The 11,077-nt window shown below is 33.3% G+C and overlaps 1 pseudogene; it reads right to left on the reverse strand.

The window, feature by feature from the left end:
- Positions 1–9,033: 9,033 nt before the first annotated feature.
- On the reverse strand, positions 9,034–10,609 carry LOC137643574 (uncharacterized; annotated as a pseudogene).
- Positions 10,610–11,077: the final 468 nt, after the last annotated feature.

Here is an 11,077-nt window from a genome sequence, read left to right on the forward strand (position 1 = left end):
AATACTGCGTAACAAATGAAAGATAATTTTGATCATAGTGAAAACCATGAGATTTCACTTAATTTAGCTTTCAGGAATAGAAAACATTTGTACTTATTTGTACATATTTGTAACGAAGAAAGATCATCAGTTCACCTAAGTTCAAAGAAGAAATAGAACGATGAGCACTAAACAAAAGGAATGAGTAAAATTCTACGCTTTTTGGAGTACATGTAAATACAAATATGAATGAATTAAATGAGATTATTCATTTTTTTTTTTTCGTCATGAGAGCTGTTCATTTATCATTTATCAGATTCGAAACATCACTAAACTTCCTCTCTAACAAATCCTCCAAAATCAAAGGCTGGAATGACTTGGGAATCTGATTAAAAACGATAACTAAGATCCATGTCGCTCGCGGTTTTATTTTTATTTTTGTATGGTCGTGCTTTGACAGTATTATACGCATATATTGTCCTATGAAAAAAAAACGAAACATTCACGTAATTCACTAGTATACGCAACCCGTAAAAAATGACGGCTAAATATGCAAATAGATATATGCACACACAGATTCAACCCTTCCCGACCGGTGACCGGACAGTTTGATACTGGACATTTCGATACCGGACATTTTGATACCGGACATTTCGCTACTGGACATTTTGTGACTAGGATTTTTCGTTACCGGTCATTTCGATACCACTATATGTGTGTACGCGAATATACTGTTCTTGCAAGTGGTTGTGTAAATGATTGCCATACTGTTTTTGTAATTGATTGTTTAAATAATTGCCATACTGTTTTTGTAATTGGTTGTTTGAATAATTGCCATACTGTTTTTGTAATTGGTTGTTTAGATAATTGCCATACTGTTTTTGTAATTGGTTGTTTAAATAATTGCCATACTGTTTTTGTAATTGGTTGTTTAAATAATTGCCATACTGTTTTTGTAATTGGTTGTTTAAATAATTGCCATGAAGTTCTTGTATTTGTTGTTTAAATAATTGCCACACTGTCTTGTAATTGGTTGTCTAAATATTCTTTTTAACAATATTAACATTGATCGGAACCTGAAAATGTATGTATATATCACTCTCAGTCTACTACTAACGCTTGGCTATCAACTACGGCTGCTGCATTTGCGGATATATATATATATATATATATATATATATATATATATATATATATATATATATATATATATATATATATATATATATATATATACATATATATATATATATATATATATATATATATATATATATATATATATATATATATGTATATATATATATATATATACATATATATACATATATATATATATATATATATATATATATATATATATATATAGATATAGATATAGATATAGATATAGATATAGATATAGATATAGATATAGATATAGATATATATATATATATATATATATATATATATATATATATATATATATATATATATATATATATATATATATATATATATATATGTACTAAGTGAAATAATTATTATTACATGTTTAAAACACATGACGTAATATGTCATTTTGGATGAAGATGCTAGCCGTGGGATTTGCTGTAGTCACTAAAATCATAAACAGGATGCACAATGCAGCCTCAGCAATGTAACATTTTTCTTAAACGTCATCACCAATGCATCAGTGTGTGAAAGTTTGTGACCTCACCGGATGCAGGTGTCTTCCGAGATTGGGATAAAATTGCTACATCAACTAAGCATATGATATCTGTGATATCGATAATTTAATCAGTTCATATCTATACTTCACCAGAATTGGTCATCAGACCAAACCAGCTCCCTCCTATGATGGAGATGTTTAACTCTGTTGTTTTTAGACAATAAATACTTTTTAAAGCTAATAAGATGTACTTCGTTATCCAGCTTTACACATCTTAAACAACACATACTCAATGTGTGCTTATAAAAGTAGCACACTTATTTATATATATATATATATATATATATATATATATATATATATATATATATATATATATATATATATATATATATTTATATATATATATATATATATATATATATATATATATATATATATATATATATATATATATATATATTTATATATTGTATCACCAATGCCTCATCTAATGGCTTCAACTAAAAATGGAAAGAAATTAGTGGATGATGTAAACTATATATATGATAAACACAAAACTAATAAGGATGGTTCCAAGCAATATTGGCAGTGCGAAAATAGGTTGTGTAAAGCCCGTGTACACACCTAGGTTGGTGATGGAGATAACAAAATCGTTAAGAGTGTAGGCGAGCATAATCACAGTGCTACAGCAGCAAGAGTGGCATCAAAATTAGCACATCATCAAATGAAAATAATGTCAGGATCTACACAAGATGCTCCTCGGACTATAATATGTAAAGAAACCCAAAGTATGAATGTACAGTATGTGCTATTTCAGAATTCCCTTCAGTATCATCATTGAGTCGTAGTATCAGACGTTGGAGCCAAGTGGTTATTTAACTCCTGATCAGTATTGTTATCTTGATAATGGTTTGAAGTGGCTACAGTTTGACAGTGGTGAACATGATACTGAAAGAATTTTGATATTTGCAACTGACTCTGCAATTAGTGACATCAAAAGAGTTAAAAATTGGGTAGTAGATGGAACGTTTAAGTGTAGCCCAATTATTTATTATCAACTGTACACTTTACATATTCAAGACAACGACATTAGTGTTCTGAGAATGTTCGCCTTGCTGCCAAATAAGACACAAGATACTTACAATAGACTATTGAATACTATAAAAGAACTTTTGAATAATGTCGAACGAGCCACTGTGATGATGAATTTTGAAAAAGCGGCTATCAATAGTTTATTAGATATATTCCCTAGTTCAGATGTTACCTGTTGCCTATTTCACCTCTCACAAAATGTTTACAAACAAGTTGTAACAATAGGTTTCAAACAGCAATATCACCAAGATGATGATTTTAGTTTAAAAGTGAGATCTTTATCCGCACTTGCTTTCCTTCCCATTGACGAACATGGCTTGATGGCTTCAAGGAATTAACTGATGACGATTTTCCCCAAGAGCTCATAACATTAAACATTTTTAACTAGATAATATTGTTGCTTGTCTCATTTTTTATTTATACTTGTATCTTTTTTACAAAATAAATCCTTTGTCTTTATAGTTTTATTTTTATTTGTACTTTTAACTCTTTACTTATAGTTATAATTTGGTTTTATACCTTATATATATATAGTGGTATCGAAATGACCGGTAACAAATAATCCTAGTCACAAAATGTCCAGTAGCGAAATGTCCGGTATCAAAATGCCCGGTATCGAAATTTCCAGTATCAAACTGTCCTAGAGTATTATACGAATATATTGTCCCATGAAAAAAAACGAAACATTCACGTAATTCACTAGTATACGCAACCCGTAAAAAATGACGGCTAAATATGCAAATAGATATATGCACACACAGATTCAACCCTTCCCGACCAACCCCTTTCCAAACTAACATATACATTGCGGAAACAGTCAAGAAATTGATGAAAGGAACAGTTGGAACAAGGTGCCAACAGATGTTTGCTTTAAAGGATGAAAATGGAAATATTCTCAACAATAGAGGAGATAAAAATTGCAGAGGATTTCTTTACAATGCTATACAAAAGTAATTGAAGAAATAACTTTGCCAACAGAAATGATGAAACACCTGAGAAAGTACCACACGTAACAGTAAGAGGAGTAAAGAAAGCAATAAAAGGCATGAAAAGAGGCAAAGCATCAGTAGAGGGCCTAACAATTCCTTTATCAATAAATGGAGGAGATTTCATAGTAGTCAAACTGGCTGAACTATACATCAAATGTCTACAGCTTGGAAAAGACCTGAAAAATTACCGACCAGTAAATTTACTCTCCGTGATATATAGAATATTTATAAAGATCATATTAGAACGAATAGAAAAAACAGTTAGACTTTATTCAACCAAGATAGCAGGTAGGATTTAAAAATGGATATTCAACAACTGACCATATCCATGTAATTACAGTAACCAGCTAATGTAAAAATCAACAGAGTAGGACAAATTACTATGCATGACATTTATAGACTTTGAGAAAGCTTTTGATTTTGTCAAAACATCAGCAGTGATGAAAGCACTTCAAAATCAAGAAATATAAGAATCTTATATTAAAACACTTGAAGATATCTATACATGAAGTACAGCAATCATAAAACTACCAAAAGGTAATGATAAAATTCCGATTGAGAAAGGAGTTTGACAGGGAGATCCCATCTATCCTAAATTATTCACAGCACGTCTCATCATTATCATCAACTCCTCCTACACCAACTGACGTGAAGGGCCTCTATTAGATTTCGCCAGTCATCTCTATCTTGAACTTTTAAATTAATACTTCTGCATTCATCATCTCGCACTTTACGCTTTATTGTCTTCAGCCATGTAGGCCTGGTCTTCCAACTCTTCTAGTGCCTTGTGGAACCACATTGAAAGTTTGGTGAACTAATCTCTCTTGTGAAATGCGAAGAATATGCCAAAACCATCTCCATTTACCTCTCACCGTGTTCTCATCCACACATGACACTCGATTAATCTCTCTCATAGTCTCATTTATAGTCTTATCCAACCATTTGGCTCCCGATATTCTTCTGAAGGCTTTGTTCTCAAATCTAATAAATCTGTTGAATATTGTTTCAATGTCATGCCACGACTCATGTTCATACAGTAACTTGCGAAGTCTAGAGGAAGGTTTCATGAATTAAGATTGGGAAAATTAGGGAATTAATATTTATGAGGAATACCTTAATAACTCAAGATTTACAGATGACACTGTTGTATTTACTGAATCCCGTGAGGAATTACAAAAGATGATAGAAATATTAATAGTAAAAGCAGAAATGTAGTACTGAAAATTAATGTGAGTAAAACTTGGATAATTTTCAATAAAAAGGTAGAGACAAAAAATAAGAGCTATGGACGGGCCTCTAGAGATTGTTAATGGTCATACGTACTTAGGACAGTCAGTAAATGTTTCCCCAGGATACGGGACCGAAATTAAAAGAGTGGTATAGTCTATGTCCCACAAGTATCCTGGACCAGGGTTCGAAGCCCTGCCGGATAAATTCTATAGTCTTTGACTGATTTCGCCTGGGGCTCTGATCCCGAGGTTGTTAATTGGATCCAGACTTTAATGTGTTAATTTATGTGGCTTATTTGAGATATGAAACACACGTTCAAATGTACAAAATTTATCATTAATCGAATGCCAATTCACAAACCTACCAATTAGCTACGATGGTGAAGATGGGTTGGTTTCAATTCTAAGTACAAAAAAAAAAATGAATTTGACAGGTATATGTACAGAAGAATTGCCAATGACTCTTATCTTTCTTCGTGGCTGAGTGGTATGATCAATGTCACACAAGTATCCTGGACCAGGGTTCGAAGCCTGGCCGGACAGATACTATAGTCTTTGAGTGATTTCGCTTGGGGCTCTGATCCCGAGGTTGTTAAGAGAATCCAGACTTTAATGTGTTAATATATATATGGCTAATTTAAAGTATATATATATATATATATATATATATATATATATATATATATATATATATATATATATATATATACTGTATATACATACATATATATATATATATATATATTTATATATATATATATATATATATATATATATATATATATATACTTATATATATATGTATATATATATATATATATATATATATATATATATATATGTATATATATATATATATATATATATATATATATATATATATATATATATATATATATGTATATATATATACATATATATATGTATATATATATATATATATATATATATATATATATATATATATATATATATATATATATATATATCATCATCATCATCATAGCTGTCACCCGATATTAAGTATTCCTGTATTAAAGAACTTAGTGATTTCCCAGGTGAGAGACCTGTTCAATTCTAGATCCACACTCTTCCAGTGTGTGTACACATTGTCAGGAGGAAGTGGAAGTTGTGGTTTTTCCCGCCAAGCTGATCTTGATCTTTTTTCCATTCTCCTGTCTATGGTATCTCTGAAGTACATGGAAGCTTTCTTTTATCTATGCCTTCTAAACAGTGCGGTCATGTGCATCTCTTTCCCAGGTTTTATATTTGATGTCACATATTTCCATAATTGCCTTCAGACAGTCCTTGAAACGCTTCCCCTGCCCAGCCACTTTTCGGACTCCTCTTGTAGAATATTCGTTTTAGAATGGATATGTCCTTCATTCTGACCCCATGACCAGTCCATCTTAACTGACTCTGAGTGATAAGGGCTTCAGTACTCAAAAAATTTGACTCCTCTAAAATCATGTTGTTTGTTCAGTGATCTTCCCATCAAATTTTCAGTACCTTTAGCATTCAGCATTGATGAAATTTTTCAAGACTTCTTATGTGACATCTACAGTATATGTGGTTTAAGTCTCCGAGATATAAAGAAGAGTAGGAAGGACAACCTAGCAATAGACCATCATTTTGGTGGCATTTCTTAGATTATAGTTTTAAAATACTCTGGTTCTCATCTTCCCAAAAAGCACTGCTAGCACATCGTATGCGATATTTCAATATCAATGTTTACATCTGCTGAGATATGACTACCAAGATAAGAAAATTCATATATGTCATCAAGGATCGGATTATTTAAGATGATGCTAGGTGCAGGCTGGTAAAAGATTTGGGTTTTTTTAGCATTGATAGATAGGCCAACTTTGGTATAAACATCAGCAAAGTCGCTAAAGATTCTTTAAAGATCAGCTTCAGTGAGGGTATATATGGCATTATCGTCTGTATATTGGAATTCAATGAGTTGTAGTTTTTGTTTTTGTTCTTTCTCTTAGGTGTCAAAAATTTGAAATGTGCTCCATCCATTTGATCCTTTGTGATACGTATAATAGCAGCAATGAATACATGGAAAATGAGCCACTATGCGTCCCTTCTTTATGAAAGATTATACAGTAAAAGGGCCATTTGCTTTTCTATTGGTGGTCACAGTAACAGACAAGTTATCATCAAACAGACTTAGGATATGGATTAACTTCTGTTGACAGATCTCTTTGAATAGCATACCCCAAAGGAGCTTCCGCTTAACAATGTTAAAGGCCTTTCTTAGGTCAATAAATTCCAGGTATAATGGTTTCTATTGTTCTCTGTGAAAATCATGTCGGTTGTCCCGTGCCGGCCGAAAGCCACTTTGAGATTCAAGTAGTATTTTTTCAGAGATGGGCATTAGAGATTTGTTAAGGATTTTTTCCTGTTACTGATAGAAGCATAATACCCCTGTAATTGCAACAATCTGATCAATCTCCTTTCCTTTTATAGGTTATTGCCATTAAATGACATCTGCCGCCTCTTCATTAATATAAAGTTTTGCGAAGAATTTATGGAAATGCAAGTGAAGAAGAGGTCTTAATGCTTTAAAAGATTCAGTTGGTATGCCCTCTATACCTGGAGCCTTGTTTTTCAAATTAGGTATTGCAGATGTTACTTCATTCCAAGGTTGGGATTCTGTCTAGTGTCTCATGAACTTGTTGTTACGGTATGGTATTAATGGCGTTTTCATCAATTATACGATCTCTATTCAATAATTCCTGGAATTGTTCCCTCCACCAATTAAGGATATCTATTTCACCCTTGAGGATTCTTGTGCCATAATTATATCTAAATGGAGCTAGTCCTTGTGAGATGGGACTATACAGTTCTCCAGCAGTGCTGAGAAAGTTTTCCATATCATTTCTGTCAGCATATTCTTGCATCTCTTCAGACTTGCTTATCCATCACTCATTTTCCATTCTTCATGCGGGACTTTCAAAATCATCTTTCAGTTGCCTATGATCTTGTCTTTTAGTTTCTGAGGTGGAATTGCTCAGATAATTAGTTAGTGCATTTCTTGTTTCATCTTCTAGCTTTATGATTTCCTCGTCACTTTCATCAAACCAGTCCTCATGTTTGTGATCTCTCATGCCAATTGTTTCAGAGAAACTGTCCAACAGTGTTGTTTTAAGTTTCTCCCAGTGTCCTCTATTATCTACAGGATATTTATGTAGTAGTTTATTGCTAGGGTCATTTTGATATAATTGTTTTATAGACAAGTCATATAGATGTTTGGTCTTGAATCTGGTCCTCCTCAACATTTATCGTTTCCTAACGATCTTTTTAAGTCTTATTTTTATCACTGAGTAGACAGGACTTTGGTCAGCCCAGCAGTCCTCTGTGAAAGGGGCAGCTCTTGCGATCATTACATTTTACGTTCATGGGTTCTCACGATGATATAATCGAGTACCAGTGTTTAGTCCTTGGATATATCCGGGTAGTCATATATTTGTTTTTTTGTTTTTCCAGAAGATAGTATTTGTGATGTATGGGTTGAATTCTCAACACTTGGATAGTTGAAGGGTTCCATTTGCATTGATCTTCCCCGCTCAATGACTGCTGATTGTATATTGCCACAAATGAGTGTCTGCCAACTCTGAATTTAAGGTCACCACAAAAGAACACTTTGTCATTGTCAGAAAGTGATGTGAGTATTCTATCGAGGTCAGCATAGAAAGACTATTTCACTATGTCTTCAGCTTCAAGAGTCGGAGCATAAGCATTGATCGTAGTGGCATATTAATAGTCACTGGTGTGGAATTTGATGATAATTATGTAACACATGTTTTGTTTACATGTATTTTTTGATGTTTATATATGTATTTTGTGCTACTGAACTTAAAAATCACATTAGTTTTGCTGTAACATCGATAGTTTTTAACTTATTCTAAATTCAATATTTTCTTGTTATGTATGCAATTTCTCTTTCCCTCTTCTAAGGATAATTAAAGAACATTTATTATTTTTTTCATATATTGAAAATTATATAGGCAGTACAATATTAGAACAAAAGACATTATACAGCTCTGCATTATAAATACTTTGATAACTCCACTTTTATGATCAGAAGTGCTTGGACGATCGAGATTTTCTAGAGTGCATATTTTCATCTTCTCTCATTAGAGACCATATGTAATCTCCCATCATAGCAGTATTCCATCGTCCTTGATATCTTCTTTCCATAGTTGCTATGTCCTGGTGAAATCTTTCACCCTGCTCTTCACTGACATCACCCAAATTTTCTGGGAAGAAATCAAGGTGAGAATGAATTTTCAAGGACATACGACAACCAAGCTTCCTGAAGTTCTCAATAAGTTTTGCTACCAGTTGTTTGTAATTAGGATCTTTGTTATTTCCTAGGAATCCATGGACTACATCACGAAATGCACAATGCACACCAGGCTTCTTTTTCAATTTTTGTCATCGCTCTTTCCAGTTTCTCCGACTTCAACATTGTGTTTACCTGGGGTCCAACGAATATACCACCCTTTATCTTAGCCTCAGATAGTTTTGGAAACATAAGGCGAATTTCCTGAAAAGCTTCTCCTCCAAAATCCAAGGCTTTCACAAATTGTTTAATCAATCCTAGTTTAATGTGAAGTGGGGGCAATAAAACTTTGCTGGAATCTACTAGGGGCTCTCTGTGAACATTTAACATTCCCGGCTGCAGTTCCATTCGTAGGGGCCAAAGAACTTTCTTAAAATGATCATCATCAGCTCTGCTGTCCCATAAGCAAAGGAAACATGAATACTTTGTGTATCCCCCTTGCAAACCAAGCAAAAATGCGAGCATCTTGAAATCCCCACAAACATTCCATTTGAATTCATCATAATTTATTTTATTAAGAAGCTGTCTGACATTTTCATAGTTTTCTTTCTTTTGTACTGAGTGTGCAAGAGGCAAAGATGGATATTTGTTTCCATTGTGGAGTAATACTGCTTTGAGACTTCGCGTTGAGCTATCAATAAACAGCCGCCAATGTGTAGGATCATGCTTGAGTCCAAGAGCAGTAAATAAACCAGTTACATCCTTACAATAACACAGATCATCACTAATGTCATAGTAAATTTCAAATTCTTCATGTCGTTTCCGGTACCCAGTTATCCTGCAGTCTTGTCCTAGTAGATTCCATTCCTTCAACCTTGATGAAAGAAGTTCAGCTCCTGACTTAGTAAGACCTAAGTCCCTAATTAAATCATCCATTCCATCATCTACCTGGAAAGAAAGAAATAAGCACATATGGCAACTTCAACAAAGACTTGAATAAAATTAGTACTTAATTAGGAAAATTAATGCAGAGTAAATACTCAAATTAATTAAATGAAAACTTTTTGGAGAATATGATAACAATACTTACATTTTCTGGTGGCTGTGGTACTGGTAAGCAGTCATCATGTGGGACAGGTGCTCTAGATGATGGTATGTCTGGATAATGAAGAGCTTGTCTTTCTTTCACTTTTCTGTACTTTGTCACATCAACCGTGCAAAAAAAAACAGTCATCGTGATGGTTCTTCGGTTCTCTCCATACTCTAGGAATGGCAAAAGGCATTGCTCTTCCTGTACCTCTTAGCCATCCTTCTAGAGTAGAACAGCAGCTTCCACAAGCCATGGCTTGTCCTGATCACCCATGGGCATCCCGAAATAGAGTCTGTACGCTATCCACAATTTGGCACCTTTCACAATTTTATGTAATACTTGTTTTTTCCAATATAATATCCACACACATAGCAAAATGTATCTGGAGAATTTTTACATCCTCTAGTAGCCATCTTACTAAGTAAAGATATCAGAAATAGACCTGAAACAAAATTTGACTCATTTGCACTGCTCCAGTTGTTCCGTCATTTTCCTTGCAATGAAAAACTGCCGAGAGCACGACACACTACCTCACGCCAATGCTGCTTGCCAATAACTGACTGTACCGACAGGCGGGAAAAAATCACGCATGCGCATGAAGGTTCAAGGTCGGCTCATGCAAGCGCGCTTGATTCAAATCAGATTTTCCCAAGAAATAAGGCCGGTTACTTTTCTAACAGACCTCGTATTTTTGTAACGGTCGATGATACAGAAAAAATAATTACATTTTTGGAATGGCCGGAAAAA

This window comes from Palaemon carinicauda, chromosome 7 (assembly GCF_036898095.1).
Source record: "Palaemon carinicauda isolate YSFRI2023 chromosome 7, ASM3689809v2, whole genome shotgun sequence".
Lineage (NCBI taxonomy): Eukaryota > Metazoa > Arthropoda > Malacostraca > Decapoda > Palaemonidae > Palaemon > Palaemon carinicauda.